General features: G+C 45.2%; 1 long non-coding RNA gene across 1 annotated transcript; it reads left to right on the top strand.

Moving 5' to 3' along the window:
- The first annotated feature begins 15,063 nt into the window (after positions 1 to 15,063).
- Positions 15,064 to 17,720, top strand: LOC123074977 (uncharacterized). Its single transcript, XR_006436073.1, has 3 exons — positions 15,064 to 15,225; positions 16,590 to 16,749; positions 17,363 to 17,720. It is a non-coding gene; the product is annotated as an uncharacterized lncRNA (long non-coding RNA).
- Positions 17,721 to 19,541: the final 1,821 nt, after the last annotated feature.

Genomic DNA, 19,541 nt, shown 5'->3' on the forward strand with positions numbered 1-19,541 from the left:
CCGGTTTAAGGCCTGTAGACATAAACCGGCATTGATATGTAAACTTGTGTTGTAAGATAGAAGTAGCAGAGACCGAGCCGGACACGATTATGAGCCGGCCTCGGGATTCTGTAAACCGGCGGGCGTCAACCCATGTATATAAGGGGACGACCCGGCAGCGGTTCAAGGACAACAAACAACAACTCGAGACTCAGGCAAAGCGTATTCGCTCCCTGGTCATCGAAACCCCATCAATTCCATCACAACTAGATGTAGGCTTTTACCTTCATCGTAAGGGGCCGAACTAGTATAAAACTCTCTTGTGTCCCTTGTCCGCTTTAACCACTTTAAGCTAACCCGTAGTGATGGCTCCACGACTAAGTCCTTTCTCTAGGACATCTGCCGTGACAAAACCACGACACCACCTATAGTGCTATGGCTTGCGCTCATGTATTGCGTGAGGGTTGAAAAAGCTGAAGCGCGTTAAAAAGCATGAAACAATTGCTTGGCTGAACTGGGGTTGTGCATGATTTGAATATTTTGTGTGATGAAGATGGAGCATAGCCAGACTATATGATTTTGTAGGGATAACTTTCTTTGGCCATGTTGTTTTCAAAAGACATGATTGCTTTATTAGTATGCTTGAAGTATTATTGTCTTAATGTCAAATGATAGACTATTGCTTTGAATCACTCGTGTCTTAATATTCATTTCATGATTAGATTACATGATCAAGATTATGCTAGGTAGCATTCCACATCAAAAATTATCTTTTTATCATTTACCTACTCGAGGACGAGCTGGAATTAAGCTTGGGGATGCTGATACGTCTCCGTCGTATCTATAATTTTTGATTGTTCCATGCCAATATTCTACAACTTTCATATACTTTTGGCAACTTTTTATACTATTTTTTGGACTAACATATTGATCCAGTGCCCAGTGCCAGTTCCTGTTTGTTGCATGTTTTTTGTTTCGCAGAAAATCCATATCAAACGGAGTCCAAATGTGATAAAAACTGACGGAGACTTTTTTTGGAATATTTGTGATTTTTGGGAAGAAGAATCAACGCGATACGATGTCCGAGGGGGCCACGAGGCAGGGGGCGCGCCCCAGGGGGTCAGGCGCGCCCTGGGCCCTCGTGGCCACCCCATAAGGCAGTTCGTGCCCTTCTTTCGCCGCAAGAAAGCTAATTTCTGGATAGAGATCGTGTCCAAAATTCAGCCCAATCGGAGTTACGGATCTCCGGGAATTTAAGAAACGGTGAAAGGGCAGAATCAGGGAACGCAGAAATAGAGAGAGACATAGAGACAGATCCAATCTCGGAGGGGCTCTCGCCCCTCCCAAGCCATGGAGACCATGGACCAGAGGGGAAACCCTTCTCGCATCTAGGGAGAAGGTCAAGGAAGAAGAAGAAGGAGGGGGGCTCTCTCCCCCTCGCTTCCGGTGGCACCGGAGTGCCACCGGGGCCACCATCATCACTGCAATCTTCACCAACAACTTCACCGCCATCATCACCAACTCTTCCCCCCTCTATGCAGCGGTGTAACCCCTCTTTTACCCGCTGTAATCTCTACTTAAACATGGTGCTCAACATTATATATTATTTTCCAATGATGTATGGCTATCCTATGATGTTAGAGTAGATCCGTTTTGTCCTATGGGTTAATTGATGATCGTGATTGGTTTGAGTTGCATGTTTTATTATTGGTGCTGTCCTATGGTGCTCTCCGTGTCACACAAGCGTGAGGGATCCCCGCTGTAGGGTTTGCAATATGTTCATGATTTGCTTATGGTGGGTGGCGTGAGTGACAGAAGCACATACCCGAGTAAGTAGGTTGTTTGCGTATAGGAATAAAGAGGACTTGATACTTTAATGCTATGGTTGGGTTTTACCTTAATGATCTTTAGTAGTTGCGGACGCTTGCTAGAGTTCCAATCATAAGTGCATATGATCCATGTAGAGAAAGTATGTTAGCTTATGCCTCTCCCTCATATAAAATTGCAATAACGATTACCGGTCTAGTTATCGATTGCCTAGGGACAAATAACTTTCTCATGACAAAAAGCTCTCTACTAAAACTAATTTAGTTGTGTCTTTATCTAAATTGCCCCTACTTTTTATTTACGTGCTCTTTATTATCTTGCAAACCTATCCAAAAACACCTACAAATTACTTCTAGTTTCATACTTGTTCTAGGTAAAGCGAACGTTAAGCGTGCGTAGAGTTGTATCGGTGATCGATAGAACTTGAGGGAATATTTGTTCTACCTTTAGCTCCTCGTTGGGTTCGACACTCTTAGTTATCGAAAGAGGCTACAATTGATCCCCTATACTTGTGGGTTATCAAGAGCGCCCGATCAGGATCGATGGGCGCGGATGCACGCGGTTCGGATCCTATGGCCGGAGACAAGTCCGAGGTTCCGGTAACACAGACCTTGCTCGAGGCTGAGTCTGTGTGTGGCTACAATGCCGCTGAGTGTGCGGCTTCCGTGGCGGGGTTGATCTTCCCATCCTCGGCCGGCGCAATCTGCTCCGGATCTAAGGCCAGAGCAGTTACAGGCGCTATCTCCCGGGCACTGTCCGATGACAGATTTAAGTCATGTTCATCGTGGTGGCTAGGAGCGGCTGCCATAGGCTCGAATCCGTTGAAGATCAAGTCTCCGCGGATACCGGCAATGTAATTCAAGCTTCCAAACCTGACCTGATGGCCAGGGGCGTAGCTGTCAATCTGCTCTAGATGGCCAAGCGAGTTGGCCCGCAGTGCGAAGCCACCGAATACGAAGATCTGTCCGGGGAGGAAAACCTCCCCTTGGATTGTATTGCCGTAGATGATTGACGGAGCCATCAAACCTTTTGGCGACGACGCAGCGGAACTCTCAATGAAAGCACCAATGTCGGTGTTAAAACCGGCGGATCTCGGGTAGGGGATCCCGAATTGTGCGTCTAAGGTTGATGGTAACAGGAGGCAGGGGACACGATGTTTACCCAGGTTCGGGCCCTCTCTATGGAGGTAATACCCTACTTCCTGCTTGATTTATCTTGATGAATATGAGTATTACAAGAGTTGATCTACCACGAGATCGTAATGGCTAAACCCTAGAAGTCTAGCCTGTATGATTATGATTGTTCCTCTATGGACTAAGCCCTCCGGTTTATATACACACCGGAGGGGACTAGGGTTGTACAGAGTCGGTTACAGAGAAAGGAATCTTCATATCCCCAAACGCCAAGCTTGCCTTCCACGCCAAGGAGAGTCCCATCCGGACACGGGTTAGAGTCTTCGGTCTTGTATCTTCACAACCCAACAGTCCGGCCCACATCAACAGGTCGGACGTCCGAGGACCCCTTAGTCCAGGACTCCCTCAATGGTAGCACGAGCCATTGATCTACAACATAGATATGCAAATACTATCAGGACTAGGTTCATGATAAATTAAGTTCAATTAATCAAATTACTTAAGAACTCCCACTTAGATAGACATCCCTCAAGTCATCTAAATGATACGTGATCCAAATCAACTAAACCATGTCCGATCATCACGTGAGATGGAGTAGTCATCAATGGTGAACATCTCGATGTTGATCATATCTACTATATGATTCACGTTCGGCCTTCCAGTCTCCAGTGTTCCGAGGCCATGTCTGTACATGCTAGGCTCGTCAAGTTTAACCCGAGTATTCCGCAATTGCAAAACTGTCTTGCACCCGTTGTATGTGAACGTAGAGTCTATCACACCCGATCATCACGTGGTGTCTCAACACGACGAACTGTCGCAACGGTGCATACTCAGGGAGAATACTTATACCTTGGAATTTAGTTAACGGATGATCTTATAATGCTACCGCCGTACTAAGCAAAATAAGATGAATAAAAGATAAACATCACATGCAATCAAAATATGTGACATGATATGGCCATCATCATCTTGTGCTTTTGATCTCCATCTCCAAAGCATCGTCATGATCTCCATTGTCACCGGCTCGACACCTTGATCTCCATCATAGCATCGTGGTCATCTCGCCAACTATTACTTCTACAATTATCGCTAACACATAGTGATAAAGTAAAGCAATTACATGGCGTTTGCATTTCATACAATAAAGAGACAACCATAAGGCTCCTGCCGGTTGCCGATAACTTTTACAAAACATGATGATCTCATACATTAACGTATATCACATCATGTCTTGACCATATCACATCACAACATGCCCTGCAAAAACAAGTTAGACGTCCTCTACTTTGTTGTTGCAAGTTTTACGTGGCTGCTATGGGCTTCTAGGAAGAACCGTTCTTACCTACGCATCAAAACCACAATGGTGTTTCGTCAAGTTTGCTGTTTTAACCTTCTTCAAGGACCAGCCGTAGTCAAATTCGATTCAACTAAAGTTGGAGAAACAGACACCCGCCAGCCACCTTTATGCAAAACTAGTTGCATGTCTGTCGGTGGAATCGGTCTCATGTGCGTGGACATGTAAGGTTGGTCCAGGCCGCTTCATCCCACAATACCGCCGAATCAAAATAAGACATTGGTGGTAAGCAGTATGACTATCACCGCCCACAACTCTTTGTGTTCTACTCGTGCATATCATCTACGCATAGACCTGGCTCTGATGCCACTGTTGGGAAACGTAGCATGGAAAACAGAAAATTTTCTACGCTCACGCAATGATCTATCCATGGAGATGCATAGCAACGAGGGGGGAGAGTGTGTCTACGTACCCCCATAGACCTAAAGCAGAAGCGTTTGACAACGCGGTTGATGTAGTCGAACTTCTTCTAGCTCTGACCGATCAAGCACCAAACGCACGGCACCTCCGAGTTCTGCACACGTTCAGTGCGATGATGTCCCTCGCCTTCTTGATCCAGCAAGGTGTCGAGGTAGTAGATGAGTTCCGTCAGCACAACGACATGGTGACGGTGATGGTGAAGTGATCCATGCAGGGCTTCGCCTAAGCACCGCGAAACTATGACCGAGGATGTAAATTGTGGAGGGGGCGCCGCACACGGCTAACAGTTGTTGTTGTGTGTTCTAGGCGCCCCCCTCCCCACATATATAGGAGGGGAGGAGAGGCAGCCAGGGGCCCCCCCAAGTAGGATCAGAATCCTACTTGGGGTTTCCCCAAGTGGCGCCCCCTTTCCTTTTCCCACCGGAGAAGAAAGGAAGGGGAAGGAGAGAAGGAAGGGGGAGGGGGCGAACCCCCTCTCCTCCTTCTCCTATTCGGCCACATGCCAAGGGGGGCGCACCACCCCTTGTGGGCTGGTGTGCTCCCCTCTTATGGCCCATATGGCCCATATCTTACCCCGAGGGTTCCGGTAACCCCCCCTCCCCCGGTACTCCGATAAATACCCGATTCACTCTGGAACACTTCCGGTGTCCGAATACTATCATCCTATATATCAATCTTTACCTCTCGACCATTTCGAGACTCCTCGTTATGTCTGTGATCTCACTGGGACTCCGAACAACATTCGGTCACCAAATCGCATAACTCATATAATACAAAATCGTCATCGAACGTTAAGCGTGCGGACCCTACGGGTTCGAGAACTATGTAGACATGACCGAGACACCTCTCTGGTCAATAACCAATAGCGGAACCTGGATGCTCATATTGGCTCCTGCATATTCTACGAAGATCTTTATCGGTCGAACCGTTATGACAACATACGTTATTCCCTTGGTCTATCGGTATGTTACTTGCCCGAGATTAGATCGTTGGTATCTTCATACCTAGTTCAATCTCGTTACCGGCAAGTCTCTTTACTCGTTTCGTAATACATCATCCTGCAACTAACTCATTAGTCACTTTGCTTGCAAGGCTTCTTATGATGTGTATTACCGAGAGGGCCCAGAGATACCTCTCCGATACTCGGAGTGACAAGTCCTAATCTTGATCTATGCCAACTCAACAAAAACCTTCGAAGATACCTGTAGAGCATCTTTATAATCACCCAGTTACGTTTGATAGCACACAAGGCATTCCTCCAGTATCCGGGAGTTGCATAATCTCATAGTCGAAGGAATATGTATTTGACATGAAGAACGCAATAGCAATAAAACTGAATGATCAATATGCTAAGCTAATGGATGGGTCTTGTCCATCACATCATTCTCCTAATGATGTCATCCCGTTATCAAATGACAACTCATGTCCATGGTCAAGAAACCTTAACCATCTTTGATCAACGAGCTAGTCAAGTAGAGGCTCACTAGGGACACAATGTTTGTCTATCTATTCACACATGTATTTAGGTTTTCGATCAATACAATTCTAGCATGAATAATAAACATCTATCATGAATAAGGAAATATAAAATAACAACTTTATTATTGCCTCTAGGGCATATTTCCTTCAGTTGAGCCGTCTCCGATGTGCCTAATGATGCCATGTAAGAGGACATCTCTGCCCTCCAAAATTGACCTCCACACTTGTGATGGATGTGATCCAATTCAGCCATCAAAATATCAGCATTTGGATAGTAGATGGCCTTGACCATCCGGGCACAAAGTGAACCAGTCACGGTAAGAAGGCGCTAAGACTGTCGAGCCAACGGGGCAAGGTTGAATAACTCGAGATACCTAAACCCCAAGCCGCCACACTTCTTTGGCTGAGTCATAGACCTCCATGAAACCCAGTGGTTTTCGCCTACCTTCCCTGCTGCCCCAAAAGAACTGACGGATGAGTTTATTCAGGTTTTCACATAGTCCCCTTGGCAATTTGAAACATGACATCGAGAAAACCGGGACGTCCTGCGCAACCGATTTGATTAAAATTTCTTTACCCGCTGCTGAGATGGTTTTCTCAATCCAACCTTTCACCTTTGCCCATAATCTGTCTTACAGAAAAGGAAAAGGGAAGGGAAGGAACTGGGCCGGCCCAAAATCGCGACAGGGGGTTGCGCGCTGCAGGCGCCCGTTAGCAAAATGCCCTATAATGGGCGCCTGCAGCACCAAATAGGTTTGTCGTGGCTAAGACTCAATCGACTGACTTAACCAAGTTTCAGTGGGCTGACGTAATCGGTCTGTAGCCCAGACCAATTTATTCCACCCATCCAGTTTTGGGCTGGCCCTCTTTTGTCCTTGTCTCTCTCTTTCTAACATAAAACCTAAATCTCGTTTATACTAGCGATAATAGCGAGTGAACCGTCTCGCAGGAAAACTTCACCTTTCCGAGTAACTACCGGGCCGGCCCATTTTTCAAAAATAATGTTTCGATGTCTAATGTTTTCATACACATTATACATTTTTTCCCTATATATCTAAAAAGTTCTAAATACAAGTTTAACATTTATCATATACATGATTAATATTCTTAAAATATATGTTTTGATGTCTACTTTTCTTCGTACACTTCGTACATTTTTTTATACATCTGATACATTTTTATACATGTTTTCAATTTTATATATGCATGTTTAATATTTTCCAAATACATGATTGACATTTCCAAACATATATTGTTGGATATCTACTTCTTCCATACACATTGTAAATTTTTTATATTCATGTTTATAATTTTCCACATACACGATTAACATTTTTGGAAACTTGCATTTTCTATGTCTACTTGTTTTCATACATATTGTATATTTTTCAAATACATCAAAATCAATTTTACTATACACATTTAAAAAATCAAATGAATGATTAAAATTTTAAAAACTATGCAAAGTATTTATTGTAACATATATATTTAGAATATTTGGAAGTAAAAAAAGTGAAACAAAAATAGAAAAAAATGAGGCAGTGGCCTCACATGCGTTGGGACGACCAAATTAGGCAGGCGGCTGGTTGCGCGTGCTAGTTAGACCGGCCCATTTGTGAGTTCCATTCAGTCTCCGTCAAGCGAGACATAATCGAGACCAACTAATGAATGGTTACCCCTTGCGGGGCCCCGTAAGGGTAATTTTTGTGTTCTGAGAGCGCGTCAAGTGGTGCATCCACTAGCCGCCACGTGGCGTGTTGACGCTCCCTCTGGAATTTCTTTTTTTATTATTATTCTGTACATGTTTTCGGGTTTTAGATGTGTTTTTTATGGCTTCTTGATTTTTGCATGGTTATCCTTCTGTTTTGAAGAAAAAAAAAGTTCTTTTGGAAATAAAAATCGTGCTTCCATGAGAAGCACATGGAAAGGGAAAGAAAATGTGCTTCGTCGAGAAGCACATATTTGTAGTGAAAGTGTAGATTTACTTCCGTGAGAAGCACAACCTTGAAAAGGGAAATAAATTGTGCTTCCATTAGAGGCATAGATTTGCTTCCGCAAGCTATGCTTTCTCGAAGAAAAAAAAATGCTTTCACGAGAAGTACAACTGTGCTTCTTGAAAAAGAAAAATAAAGCGAAAAAACGCAAGTGTGCTTCGGTTTTTTCTTCCTTTTTTCCATTCTTCCTTCTTTCGGTTTTCGTTCTTTTTACTAGTTTTTTGGTATTTGTTTTTATGGTTTTGGTTTTTCATTAGAAAAATCAGCGAAATCTGTTAACATGGGATCGAATTTGAAATATCTCGACACAAGGAATCCAACAGTGAAAACGGTTCGGGATTTAGACGTAAAGTTCAAAAGATAAAAAAATTTAATAAGCAAATTAGAAAAAACACCTAGGTTGAGAAGGTGTGGGGAGTGACCTTTGCTCCATGCGTCGTTTTAGGTAGTCGATAAGAACGTCTACCCCACTAAACACCCATCACCAAAGGTCTAAAATAATTTTAGAGAGCGTCAGTGTCAAGTTTAAGAATTGAACCCCGATGGGCTGGGATATAGCTGTCCTCCCAACCATCCAACAACAGATTGGTTCATGTTCATTTATTTTCCTAACGTGCTATTTCTTCCAACTTTGTCTTTTTTTAATTATAATTTACATGTTTTCCTTTTTTTGTTTCTTAGAAAAAGCTTAAGCATTTGTCATGATGTGTGTGATGTATTGCACACTATTTGCCAAACGAAATTGTGTGCAGTGAGTTCACCTGTCGCACACTGCTTGTTTGGAAAATGTGTGAGATGAAGTACACACAATGTTTTGTTACTTAAACTCTGTGCGATAATGTTTGTGTGATTCTATTCTGAAAAATCGTGTACGATACGTTTTCATGTTAATAACAAAATGTTTGTGTATGATATTGCAAAATGGATAAGAACGACCGTCGATCCACGCGTCTTCTCTTTGCTGTGCAGGAAGGGCTAGGCATGGACTGTATTGGTCTGATTCCCGCCGGTGCTCTTGGGCTCCCGCTTCCGTGCCGCCCAATTTTTACCGATCACCATGCGTCGGTGCCACAACGGCACAATGCGCGCACCAATGCCTACTTTCACGCGCAGCGCCGAGGATTGCCGCCCAAGCACGTCAAGCGGTTGGTCGAAAAGATAATCTAATTTCGCCCATGCTATAAAACTCCCCTTGCTCCGTGTTCTCCCTCATCGAGATTGCCCCCGCCGCCGACAAAACCAATGGTTCCGCCACGCCACAACTCATCGACTTGCGAGAGGGGTTGTTGCAGATGCTTGGTGTTGCTGCCACGCTGCTCGCGCATCGAGCACGATCGGCAAGTGTTGGCGCGCCGAGGCACCTACGTCGCCCACATCGCACAGAACGCGACCGATACGGCCAAGGCGCCAGCCGCCATTGTCGGCACAGGGGCCGTAGTGGCAGTCGCTGCCTCGGACGATGACGACAATGAAGGTGCCCCTCAGCTCGAGCCGGACATGTTCTTGGCCCTCGCTTAGTCCATCTAGGATGAGCGGCGCATATCATTAGGTAGAACAAACGGTAAAGCCGTGTTTTCCATCAGATGGTATGAATTCCGCTAATCTACAAGAAAAGAATGATAGGTACAAAGATTTCTGAGCGGATGATGAAGAAATACCAGCACAAAAAGACAGATAGCAACATATACTTTTGGAACTATAACTTTAAACCAACAAGCTCTGCTCGGAACGATCCCATATGGCAAGAGCACAGAAAAGACAGAATAGATCAACAAGCGAAGAACACAATTTGTGGCAATGACGAGCCTACAAAAAGATTGGTAGAAGAGACCTACAAGGATGCACGAACATAAGGAGCAAGAGTTAACCAAAGGAAGAAGAGGAACATGAACGAAGAACGTAAAGAAGTAAGGTAAATTGTGTGGTAGAAGGGCCAACATGAATCGTTATGTATGAAGTATCTATGCAAGATGGAGATATATACGGTCAGGTAATCAGAGTGTATCGGATTTGAGTCAGATTTTCAGGATCCTCTGAGGCGACTCGGGGGCAACCCTAGCGCCGCCACCGCGGTTCCCCCTCCCTCTTCCTCCTCTCCGCCGCTGCCAGAGGGGCGCCCGGCGCTCGGCGTGCGTCCCCGATGATGGTGGCGGCGGGGATCTGGCGCCTCCTCCTCGGATGGAGGGCTGCGGGCCCCGGGGCGGCGGCGCTGGTCGGCGGCGTGCGGCGCGGCCTAGGCAGCGGGCGGCGCCGGCGCCGACGGGTGCTGGTGGGTGGCCTCCCACGGCTGCGTGGGCAGCGTGGAGGTCACGGTCGATGGCGCAATGGCGGCCCCTCGCAGTCCGCCGGGCTCCATGGTGAAGCTTCGGTGCCGGCCCGATCTGCTTCGATCCGTGCCGGCGCTGGTCCCTGGCGGTGGCGTTCATCGTCCCGTGGTGCCGGTTGGCCGGATCTGGCGTTTAGTTGTGGTTCCGGGGGAAACCCTTGGCCGGCGCGGCGGCCCCCCAAAGTCGACGTCTTTGACGCCGAGCCCCTCCTTCGAGGCTTTGGGGTGGACCCTCCCCCTCCCGCCTCCTCCTTGAGCTCCGGCGAAAGCCGTTTCTCCCCTGGTCTGGGCGTCGACGGCACCTCGGTGGCGTGTTCCTTCTTGAAGGCGGCGGTCGGGAGTTGCTCTTGGTGGTGGAGCGGTTGGTGTCTCGGCTCCAAAGCATGGCGGCCTGGTTGTCCTGCTCTTCTTCTTCGGTCTTCGTCATGGATGCGCGCCTTCGTCCGACAGCTCGCGTCCCTTGCTCCGTGCTGCCGCTGCCGGATTGGTTCTCGTCAGGATGGTCTTCCGTTGCTCGTGGGTCAGCGTTGGCTGCTTCTCCTCTGGCAGCTCGGTCACCTGGAGCTGGCCTATGTGTAGCCACTCTGCTGATCGCCGGTGCGGCACCCATCGAGCCTGGGTGAAAGGGTAGTGGCCCTTTGCGATGGTGGAGACAGCTCAAGTGTTGCCCAAGTTTGGCCATGGATGTAGCTGGCACTCAATGCTTGCACGACATGTCCCTCCTCCCAAGTACCTAGTTGGCGTAGGCGTAGTGTTGGTCGTCGGCAACGATGCTCCATTGTTGCCATTGTGCTGTTCTGCCTAGCTCTATGTATCTTCTTTCGCTTTGCATTGCATTCTTCTCTTTGTATTGTGGTGCCCCTGTAATCCTGGCCGGTTGATGGCTTTGTTAATTCAAAGTCGGGCTAGGTTCGAGCTCTTCTCGGGCTCGGCCGGCGCCTTTCCTCTAAAAGATTTTTAGGATAATGACAATGACAATGGAAAATGTGAACTGGGCGTATCTATGATCCTCGTGTGAAACCAAGTCCTAAATTTGATATTGTTTGTCATATTTTTCCGAATTAATTTCAAGCCATTCGACGATATGCATTCAGTGGGAGGAAATGTTCCCATCGACTACAAAGGCACATGTGATGATTTTGTCAATCTTTTTTTTGTGGGGACGATTTTGTCAATCTTTCTTTTTGCAGGACGATTTTATCAATCTTAATATGATGTGTCGGCTCGGTCTCTCTGAGATGCTCATGAGGTGCGTGCACGCGTCGTATATGTGCGCCTGTGTTAAAAAAGGAAGACAATGGAAAGCATACGAAAATCCTTTATTTCAAAATGGGTCCCAAAAGACTGGTACCCAGCGTGGTACTGCGCCACCTAGCCGGAGTCCAACAAAATGCGGCAAATTTGACAATTTTGACCTGTGGACGAAAAGATTTCATAAAATGAACTGCTTTGAAAAAAAATTCACCCAGGTAACCGTTTTGAGTGGCGCCCGACACGAAGGCGCCACACCCTACGGTGCAGCGCCCAGCTCGCAGGCGTTGCACGTCTGTCCAGCGTGGCACCCCGGGCCCCACTCCTGGTTGTGCAACGCCTAGCTGAAAGGAGCTACACAATGTAGTGCAGCGCCTAGCTGAAAGGAGCTGCACAGTGTAGTGGAGCGCCTAGCTGAAAGGAGCTGCACTATCTTATATTAAAACTGTTGTAACTTTTAATCCGTGTACCCGATGAAAACGGGCCTTACATGAATATTGTGCATTTTTCTGTGCTCTACGCAATGGTGGCATTGTCATCTATGTTAGGATCAATTTGCTTGATGAAAACTCGGTGGCAAAAGTGCATCATAATATAAATGACAGAATCTGTTAAAATTTGCAAACTTGGCTTGATGATATCCATTGACCTATAGCTCTTATGCATTTGCATCCTACATGAGTTTTGCACTACGTAATGTGTACTTTCACACCATGCCTGTCCTTGTCATGTTAATCATCTTTAACATGTTCATTTCGTGCATCTAAGTGACTAACATGATATAAATGAACTTCTACCCCAGAAAGTTGCATTTTGTAAGATCCATAGTAATTAATCCTGGCATCATATGAATATGATCTAATTATGGAAGTTGGAAAATCGATCTTATGTCTACTTTATGTCTGATACGGGCATGGCACCATCAATTGTTAATGCTATCGAAGCTAAGCCAGTTAAGGAGAGAAGCCATGAAAAGATTACGGAAAATAATGTCATGCATGCGGTCAGATTGCATCGAGGAAACGATGGTCATGTACGTCAGTTGTGTGGACCGAGAATAAATTCTGTAATTAGCAGACCAAAGATCAATGAAGTATTGCATGCATTAGATTCAAGATGAAGAGACGTGCATGGTCATGTACGCATAGTACGACCAGATTTGGACTATAAGAAAAACATGGCGTGGGGAGGATCATCATGGGGCAGTTTTGGTTTATTCGTGAGTTATGAGACATACAAAAAACGTCCGAGTTTCGGGCGACCATATCTTGTATATCATCTGTGATTTTTCTATCGTGAAAATTTACTAGCGACGGAAGGTTGATCATCACATCAACACCTACGTGCTGATCCAAGGGGATCATTATTTTTATTCGTGTATTTTCATACGTGAGTGAAAATTATTCTTGGAGGTTGCGAGGAGGAACAAGGAGACGGACTATTGATCAAGCATCGTCGTGAAAGATCGGGCCATCTACACGCACAAATTAGCGTCTCGCTAGTCCGTGCCTCATCAATGTCCATGTAATTTTCGTACCCACTAAATATTTGCATCACTATGTTGTTGAGACACTAAAGTACCTAAGACAATATTCTACTAGATTAACACGTTAATTTCATCAAGTCAGTGGATGTCAATAGAACTTTGCATTTTGTAAAGATATATACTTATATACTCTTAAAATTTAACACTTATAATGTTCGTTGTCAATAGCAAAAGCACATGTTCTTTGATTTGAACTCAGCTTTTAGGCTACTGAAAAAAGTTGTAGTTGCTTGTATTGCGTACTGCTATATATAGGGTATAAGGTCGGTACAGAGTGAGTCGGTTTGAACTTGATAGCCTAGGACACCCTAGTGCTAACCAGGATGACAAAACAGAATTGGCAGAAAAACTAGTTGTCGGTGGTACTAGCTAGAAGTCAGAAGGCTTATCTTATTAGAATAATGAAAAACAAAGTTTAGCTAGCAGGAAAACTAAACCGGTCTGCACAAAATTTTAAATGGAAAACATATCAAGTTCCTGTCAAGGGGTTTGGTAAAACTCAAGATATGAACATGTTTAGTGGAAACACGCGGGGTATACTAAAAGTAGACATGGAGATGCTCAAATTCATATATAAAGTTATTCCATATGAAGCACAGTTGATTTTTTTTTGACAGAAAGACTGTACGGGAACCCCCTACAGTATAATTGGTGCAACAAACCAAAATTGTAAGTACCATGCCTTGAACCTGGATGGGTGGGAAGGCATCGGCACGGTTGATTTACTATGCATTTTACAAAATGCGAAGTTCTCTCAACATCGAGGGACTTGGTGAAATTCATAAGTGTTAATCTGGTAGAATATTGCCTTAGGTACTTTAGTGTCTCAAAAACATAGTGATGCAAATATTTAGTGGGTATGAAAATTACATGGACATAAAGTAGACATAAGATTTTCCAACTTTCATAGTTAGATCATATTCATATGATGCCAGGATTAATTACTATGGATCTTACAAAATGCAACTTTCTATCACAGAAGTTCATTTATATCATGCTAGTCACTTACATGCAAGAAATGAACATGTTAAAGATGATTAACATGGCAAGGATAGGCATGGCGTGAAAGTACACATTATGTAGTGCAAAACTCATGTAGGATGCAAATGCATAAGAGCTATAGGTCAATGGATATTATCATGCCAAGTTTGTAACTTTTAACAAATTCTGGCAGTTATATTATGATGCACTTTTTCCACAGATTTTTCATCAAGCAAATTGATCCTAACGTAGATAAAAATGCCACCATTGCGTAGAACATAGAAAAATGCACAACATTGATATAAGGCACGTTTTCATCGAATACACAGATTAAAAGTTATAATGGTTTTAATATAAGATAGTGCAGCTCCTTTCAGCTAGGCGCTTCACTACACTGTGGAGCTCCTTTCAGCTAGCGCTGCACTACACTGTGCAGCTCCTTTCAGCTAGGCGCTGTACTACACTGTGCAGCTCCTTTCAGCTAGGCGCTGCACAACCAGGAGTGGGGCCCGGGGTGCCACGCTGGACAGACTTGCAACGCCTGCGAGCTAGGCGCTGCATCGTAGGGTGTGGCGCCTTCGTGTCGGGCGCCACTCAAAACGGTCAGCTGGGTGAATTTTTTTGCAACGCAGTTTATTTTGTGAAATCTTTTCGTTCACGGGTCAAAATTGTCAAATTTGCCACAAAATCCGGTCTCCTCCGTGTGGCTCATTGAAGATGTGGACTGTGGTCGCTTCGCAGCCCGGCTTCCACAATAAAGAAACCACTCTGACGCGGCTCTGGCAACACGCGACGCGATGATCTCGCCCCTCCTTTCTCCCATTTCCACTCCACCTCCGAGAACCTAGCCCCGCCGCAGTCGCATTCATCTGCCGCCGATGCCGCCGCCGGTCCGTCGCCTCACAGGACTCCCGTCCATACGCAATTTCATCTAGGTAAACCCTGGCCTCTCCGGTTAGTCTGTACATCGGCTTTATTGTTGCTCAGTCCGTCGGTGGGTTCCGTTGATCGCCGAGTTAGGGTTTACCGGCCGCGGACAAAGCGCACACCATGGCGGCGTGCGTTGTTTGACGGCCGAAACACGGCGCCCCGCTGTTCTGACTTCTGACGAGGCGACGCATTTTGCTTCTGAGTTCGAGGGTTTTGTGAGATTTTGGGGGAGGCTCTGGTTGCTTGCTGGGCACCGTGCCATTTCCGGCCCTTGCTTACGACTTTGACACGCTCGTGGTACCATCTGTGGGGCATACTGTGGAGGCCGTTGTGTGATGTACGATGGGATTTTGTATCAAGAAATTAGAATCTCTGAACAGGGGAAAGAATACGTCCTTACCAGCCAGATTACCCGTGGCACTGGGAAAATGTGCTATTCAGTACGTTTAGTTTGGATTTGATCTGCTATCGTTCATAGTCACATATGCACATTGGCTTGTTGCATTGCACTAGTGAACGTTGATGGAAGGTCATGGTGAATGCCGACAAGATTAGTTATATGTTGGATTTTTTGGGTCTGCCTTGCCTAAAGACTGTTCTGCTTTTTAGAAGATCAGAAATATGTTTGATTTCCCCAATCCCTCATAGCAATTATCCTGATCAAGAACATTTAATAAACATGAGAATACTTCGTTGAGAACACAGCTTCATGCTTTCATTTACATTCTGTTGAGAACAAATATGTGAAAATGAAAACCAGGGCAAACATCCTCCTTTATATAACTCTGATAAGACTTGATGATGTTTGAATATTCCTAAATGGTCGATTTGGAGCTGGTGGAAGGCTTACGCCTTTGATGGCGAGCAGCCAAATGTCCAATGCTTGACACTCACTATCAGAACTGAAGCATGTATGTGCGCTACAATCCGCGTGGCGATACTTTCTAGTGATACTTCCATAAGGGCAACTGCAATCAGTGGCGTAGCTACCTCCTAGCGACCCCAGGCAGCTTCCCAGTCTTGGTGGAAGGTCATCTGCTGAGAGCCATATGGTCCTAGAAGTTGAAGATGGTGTTTGTTTGGCAGAAATGTACTGACGTAGACATGGTCAGTCTTGCCTTGCCCACAGGCTACAAAGTCCGGCTGGATCCACCACTAAAATGTGTCCGATTGTCAGTGGGTGTTGCCTATCCTTGGTCTTGTACATAAACCTTTGTGTTGTATCAATGGATCAAGACACAAAGCTTTTGCGCTTAGTTGAGAAAGGAATGTTCTTAATTTATATTTGGTTATATATGATTTATAATGCTAAGGCAATGCTGTTATGCACTCTATTAAGTTACTGATATATATGTACCTTTTTCTTCAGGGTTTCAGCATGGTTGAGCATATCCAAAACTATGATGTGCTGGAGAAGTGTACAAAAGATATACTCTCCATAATCAAGCCAACAGAGGACGATCAGAACAAACGACTGAACGCAATTCAGGAGATTGTGGATTCCATCTATTTAGTTGGTCGCTTGGGAGGTAACCTCTCATTATTTGGTCACCACATGACTCTTTTCCATCTCTTGGAAACAACCACTTGCGATCCTGATATTTATCTAGGGTGCAATGATGTAATTGTTTGACATAAAGCTTGGGTAGTACTTATATAAACTATCTAAGAAAAATGTTTTCCCTTCTTGTGCATGTTGTGGATTCCTCATAGATTACATTAACACAGACACCCATCTGAACATTTTATTGTCTGTTACTCGTATTCATCAAAGATCTCCAGGAAGGCTTTCGCTCCTTCAATACACTATATAGGTTATGGTCTCTGGGTAACAGTTGCATTCTATGAAAACACTAATAAGTGACAACCTTGTAAATCCATAACCCTAAAGTGGATAAGTCTTGTTCGTGTCAAATGACTGGTAATTTTCCTATTGCGAATGCTGTAAGCGGAAAGCATTGGCTGCTCAATGACTGGCAATTTTCCTATCATGAGTGCTCAAACACCATACACTTTTACTGTTGTTTTTTGTTTGTTATGCTATGTGTAGTGAGTCAACACATTTGTTATTTAAATTTCTAGGAGGTGTTGAGAGGTTTATTACTAGTATGGTTTTCTTACATTTCTTATTTCCCTTAACAGATGCTGCTGTCAAACCTTTTGGATCCTTTTTATCAAAACTTTACGCAAAATCAGGTGATTTGGATGTATCAGTTGAGCTACCAAATGTCTCAGGCTTCCCTACAAGCAAGGAAAAGAAGCAAAGTCTCTTGGGAGAACTACATACGGATGTATATAGACCTGTTTTAGAGTGTCAGTTTATTTTGCTCCGTATGTATTCTATATTGGAATCTCTAAAAGGAATTATATTTAGGAACAGAGGGAGTACTATGTAGTCATGCAGTCATGCTTTTTCTTTGTAGCACCATGTACTAAGCTTTGGAACTTACAGATTGTTACCGAGGTACCGGAAGACATGAATATATGCATCTTTCTGAAACTGGACGACATGAACATAGGCATCTTTCTGAAACTGGTTGCGAACTTGGGATTTTCAGAAATAAAACCTGTCTAACAGTACAATTATAGCTGATACAGTCGAACCTGACCGGATAAGACCTGTGAGGAACCCACTGTCATGACTCCAATTGGCAATGGCCGTGAAGCTGTGGGTTGTCGGTACGGGAGCGTTCGGTCTTAGAGGGACGCAACCATGAAATTGCATTTCGATTATTTGTGTAAAGATATCAATTGCTAGAATCCTTGATAAAAGAATCATTTGTGAGCTCCATTCAGTCTAGCGAGACATAATCGATGCCAACTAATGAACGATTACCCCTTGCGGGGCTCGTAAGGGTAACTTTTGTGGTCTGGGAGTGCGCCAAGTGGTGCATCCACCAGCCGCCACGTGACGTGTTGGCGCTTCCTCTGGAATTTAAATTTTTATTATTCTATACACGTTTTTGGGTTTTAGATGTGTTTTTTATGGCTTCTTGATTTTTGCATGGTTATCCCTAGGTTTTGAAGAAAAAAAAGTTCTTTTGGAAATAAAAATTGTGCTTCCATGAGAGCATCTCCAACCGCCGCACTATATAAGCGCCGCGCTGAAAAATCAGTATTTTTTCGCGCGCGTTACCGCTCCGGGCGCTCCAGCGGAGGCGCAAAAACCGCGCGCACGGCATATCTAGTTCAGCGCGCGGGCCAAAACGCCATCGCGTGCCGCTTATTTGCTGCGCTCGCTCGCAACTCCACCTAGCCCATCCAGCCGCGGCGCCGCCGCTGCCCGCGCCACCCGGCGACCGTTTCGGCGCTTCCCCGGCCTATCCCCGCGCCGCGGCGGCTTCCTCCGCCTCCCTCTAGTCACCGCCGCCCCTCGCGCGCGGCGGTCCTCCGACGAACAGCGCGCGGCCGCTCGCTGCCGCTCGGCGCCCGCAAGGTGTTCGACAAAACGCCCGCGAGGTATGTATTGCTCAAACTTCATGAATTCGGTGCATGTTGACTGTAGTTTTTATAGCCTAGTATTGAACATTGTAGATGAGTTCGTCGTATGATTCTTCCGAAGAAGAATTTGATATAGAAGAGGAGGAGGATCTTGCAATGATCCTAGCTATGCACATCAGTAAAAAACCGAAGCACGGTGGTTCGGTTATGGGTCGGCAGAAAATTTGGAGGGATAGGATCGATGCCCACAACAGATTGATCAGACATTATTTTGCGGAGAATCCCACATACCCCGAGTCGTACTTTCGTCGCCGGTTTAGGATGAGCACTGAGTTGTTCAGGTGCATTGCAGAGAAACTAGTGAGCCATGACCGGTTTTTCAGCAAATGAGGAATGCCGCCGGAGAGCTCGGGCATGGCACCTTTCAGAAGATGACAACCGCTTTGCGTATGTTGGCATACGGTATCCCGGCTAATCTAGTTGATGATGCTCTGAGAAGCACATCGAATGGGAAAAAAATGTGCTTCGTCGAGAAGTGCATATTTGTAGCGGAAGCGTAGATTTACTTCCGCAAGAAGCACAACCTTGAAAAGGAAAAAAATGTGCTTCCATTAGAAGCACAAATTTGCTTCCACGAGCTATGGTTCTCAGAAAAAAGAAGTGCCTTCACGAGAAGTACAACTATGCTTCTCGAAAAAGAAAAATAAAGCGAAAAAATGCAGGTGTGCTTTGGTTTTTCTTCCTTTTTTATAGCCTAGTATTGAACATTGTAGATGAGTGTCTACCCCCACTAAACACCCAACGCCAAAATAATTTTGGGAAAATGCGAGCACCAGTGTAAAAATTAAGACTTGAACCCTAGTGGGTTCAAATATCACTG

The sequence above is a fragment of the Triticum aestivum genome, chromosome 3D, assembly GCF_018294505.1.
Source record: "Triticum aestivum cultivar Chinese Spring chromosome 3D, IWGSC CS RefSeq v2.1, whole genome shotgun sequence".
Taxonomy (NCBI): domain Eukaryota; kingdom Viridiplantae; phylum Streptophyta; class Magnoliopsida; order Poales; family Poaceae; genus Triticum; species Triticum aestivum.